Source organism: Lotus japonicus, chromosome 4, assembly GCF_012489685.1.
Source record: "Lotus japonicus ecotype B-129 chromosome 4, LjGifu_v1.2".
NCBI lineage: Eukaryota > Viridiplantae > Streptophyta > Magnoliopsida > Fabales > Fabaceae > Lotus > Lotus japonicus.
Genome location: NC_080044.1, coordinates 56,364,732 through 56,369,094, shown reverse-complemented (window position 1 = coordinate 56,369,094; position 4,363 = coordinate 56,364,732). Strand labels below are relative to the sequence as shown.

At 35.7% G+C, this 4,363-nt stretch overlaps 1 pseudogene; it reads left to right on the top strand.

Annotated features, from left to right (window-relative positions):
* The first annotated feature begins 2,765 nt into the window (after positions 1 to 2,765).
* LOC130713017 (uncharacterized) lies at positions 2,766 to 4,128 on the top strand (annotated as a pseudogene).
* The last annotated feature ends 235 nt before the right edge of the window (positions 4,129 to 4,363 follow it).

Genomic DNA, 4,363 nt, shown 5'->3' with positions numbered 1-4,363 from the left:
AATTTTCGCTTCCCCCACCACCGCTCTTTCCCAGTTTTCACTGTACCGTGTTCCAGATTATTATCGACAATGTAAAAATTCCCTTTAAACCCTACATTTAATAATATGTTCATCAAAAAGTCGGTCCCAAAAAATTACCATTATCCAATTAGTATTAGGTAACAGGACCAGACCTAAAATACATACGAGTCCTTGCCTTGCAAATACAAAAAACCGGTAAAACCCACAAGAGTAGGTTATTTTACTGGATGACGCGTACACCACCAACCTGGATGGTGCACGTTAAACGGACACATAAACAATGACCCTAGTTTTGCCCATAATTTTTTTCTATTTCTTCCTTCTTCATATACTAAACAATGACGCAGTGTACTTTTAGAGACACATAATGAAACTTGAGCTTTATTGCATCTTGTGTTGCGCAACCGGGCTGTACAGTTGCAAATGATATTTTTAATTGAAGTATAACTTTTGTTAAGTGTTGGGCTACATATTGAACAATCAACTAAAATGTCCTGAAATAAGTTTAACAGTATTAGCATTTATTCATTAGGTGATTGATAGTTAAGGAGTATCCAATTAGTTCCAGGTTATAACATTGATACTAGAATTGAACAATCGACTAAAATATCCTGGAATAAGTTTAACTAGATCTTTGTGTTGGTATGACATGGTTGTAGGGAAAATACTCTGCTATTTGTCATCTTGCTAATGGATTGCTATGTTGTGCACTTTTTGAGGATTGTGAAGCTAAATTGATTCATTTGCATAAGGATGATATATATGTAAGAAATGTTTCATGTGATGCATTAAACTAGTTGATTTAATAATTAAATAAATGTATGTATTATTTGATATTTGGATAAATGACATAACTCTTGAATAAAGAGATATGACTTTATATGAAAGAAAGTGACTCTTAGAAGAGAGTCTATATATAGTGCTTGATGGGAGCACTATAATGATTGATGAAGGACTTAAAACATTGTCCCTATCTCTGCCCATAAACGTATGTCTCTATAATTGCCATCACGAATGAAAGAACATAGAAGGAACGGGAAGGAGATAGAAGAGTTTCTCCATTGCTGAAGAACATAGGCTGAAAGATATTCTACAAGATGATCAAATGGGATCAATCACACTTATGAATAAAGGTTAGCTAGTACTCCACATCCATTCTTGTTATGTGAAGACTATGAATTCTTAAGATCCATCTTGTACATGCTTTAGTATGATTTAGTTTACAATATAATTTGGTTGCCTCTATATCATTAATTTTGGTGGATGATGTTCTTGAATTACATTATCTAGAAATTAACTTTCTCTATGAAAGAATGGCAGCATTTTGGATTTGCAGTCATCTATTCGTGCATTATTTGTTATCTTTGAGGATTTGAAATGGATAGTTTGGTTTATGATATATGACATGAGTTTGCTGGAGGCCGTTGGAAAATTGTTATGAATCTTATGATTCATCATCGCAGGAGATTTCAAGAAGAAAAAATAAATGAAAGAGACCCAATTTAAGGAAGCTCCATACTTGGTAAAACATGCGTTATTTGAGTGGCTTTATTCTATGAATGAAGCTTGTTGGTCTTATCAATATTTTATTTATTAATTTAATAATTATACACTGATTATCAATATTGTACTTGCAATTCTGATTTGGTACCTAAGGGACTAGTGTTCCTGTGTTTGTTGGGCTTTTAGCCTCTTGCTTTTGCAATCTTAAGATCATGAATGATGCTCCATTGTTCTGCATGAAGAACTGAGCAGTTGCTTAAATTAACAGAAACCCAAAGAAAATTTCCATTGTGATCCCGAACCAAGCCACGACATGCTGCTGTATTTTCAACGGGAAGCAAGGAACCATCTGTATTGAGCTTGACCCAAGGCTCCAATTAGAAACACCAATGAAATGAACTAGAGTAAACATCATTAATATAAAAGAGTGTCTATTCTTAATGACCGTCTAAGTTTTAATTTTTTTTTAGTAGTTTTCGTTTATCTTTATTTAGCCCGACATGCTACCACCTACGATTCTCAGGTGTGGGTGAAGGAGGCACCAACTGAGGTTTTGACTTTGTTAGACTCTGATATATTGACCTTATTGCCTATTCTATTTTAAGTTAATGAAAAGCACTTTCCAACAATTGTAGGAGAGGATCCGAATCTCTATAACTAGTGGTTAGAGAAGACTAAGTCTAAAACTCAAGTTGTAAGTCATTGTTACTATTGCATAATTTTTGTTTGTTTCATCAAGGTATTCACATCTGACAGTCATGAGACTAAAGCCCTCGAGATCTTGATCTCACATTAAGTGAATATGTCTCTTCAAACGCACCTCCATAAATTGAACTATCTACTAGATGTTTAAAGAGTTCGATTATCTTATCACAACATTGAGTATGAAGTAGTATAAGACAATTTACAAGTTTTTCTATATAAAGTATAAACTACTTAGTGTTTGAAAATCCAATTGATGAGTTTTCGGGTTTTAAATTCCGATAATGTTAATGTATACCTATGAACTTTGTAGAATTTGTTACAATTTTGATGAAATTTCAAGAAACTGTGTAAGTCATTATAACCTATATTGAGTATAAAAACTTAAAAATAATTTTAATTTTTAGTTTATCAATCTTAAGAGGGATGAAAATTTGTTACTATAGTTTAATTTCATTTATTTATTTCTCAACAACCTATTTCTTCTCAAAAAACATGAGAAGAATTCAAATGTTGACACTCCAGAATTGCTGTGTTGGATGAATCGAATCTCTGATCTCATGTTTCACGCTCACCGTCGTCTCAGAGCTATTCTCCACCGCAGCACTTTCTCCCAAACCACCACCAACCTCCAAATGTCACCTTCTTCTTCTTCAACTGAAACCCTACCATTCACCCCTCTCTCTCTTCTCTACCACTTTTGATTCTGATAAACAATCCTTCACCGTTTCCTATCTCACAAACACTTGTGGCTTCTCACCCCAAGCTGCTCTCAAAGCAGCCAAGCAAGTTCGTTTCGACGACACAAAGAAGCCCGACTCGGTTATCGCCTTCTTCACAAACCATGGTTTTTCCCTCTCTCAGACACACAACATCATTCGCAAGGTACCAGAGCTTCTTATATCCGATCCGAGTAATGATATATACACACCTCATTTTTTAAACACTTCATTTCCACCTCTTTCCATTTCTATCTTTCTCATCTTATCATCTATCACATCTCATATTTCTCTCTCTTACTTTTTCTTTTCTTCCTATCTCTCTCACCATTCCACCTCTCCACCTCAAAAGAGAGGTGTGGATGAAACATTACTCTATCCGATCCCACCAAAAGGGTTTTTCCCAAGTTTCAATTCTTAGCCTCCAAAGGTGTTTCTGCCTCTGACATAGTTTCCACTGTGACTAGGCACCCATATTTCCTGCGCCAAAGCCTTGAGAATTACATAATACCTGCATTTGAATTCGTAAGGACATTCTGTTCATCTGATGAAAGAGCAATCGTTTGTGCACTTTATGGTTCCGGTGCCATTACTATTGATCACATGAAATCAAAAGTAAAATTGTTGCTTGATATGGGAGTCACACCCACAAACATATACATTTTGCTTATTACTAGGCCCTCTATACTCAGATTTGCTGACTTGAAGGAGGTTGTGGAGGAACTTAAGGGATTGGGATTTCATCCCTCCAAAACGGCTTTTAGTTTTGCCTTACAGGCCAAAAGGGTTGTATCCAAATCTGAGTGGGATGCGAAATTCGATGCCTTTAAGACCTGGGGCTGGTCTGAAGATGTTGTTCTCCTTGCATTTAAGAGGCAACCCCGCATTATGCTATACTCAATCAAAAAACTAAATTCAGTGATGAGTTTTTGGGTAGGTCATCTTGGTTGGGACCCTTCAGTGCTTCTAGCAGCGCCAACACTATTTGGATTTAGTTTGGAGAAAAGGCTTATGCCAAGGGATTCAGTTCTCAAGTATCTTCTCTCCAGAGGTTTGATGAAGAAGGATGCTCGCTTAAGTACACCATTTATGTATACGGATAAGTTGTTCCTGCAAAAATTTGAAAATGTTTGAGGAGGAGGAAACATCTAAGCTACTAAGTCTATATCAGGGAGGATGCTAGCATCTGGTACTTCGTTAACTTAGAGCCTTCTGCTTAAGTCACAATTCTGATCTATATCACTAATTTGATATTTTTCATGTAAGTGGTGCAAGAAAATTAATTGTTTCATGGTTGGAGAATTTGTTTCTATCATTGCAGATATGTTCTTTTTTCAAATAGCTAGGTGAATGAATTCATATCTTATCCTCAGGAATCATGGATTATAACGTTGCTTGAAGAGTGCAAGCAGGTAAAT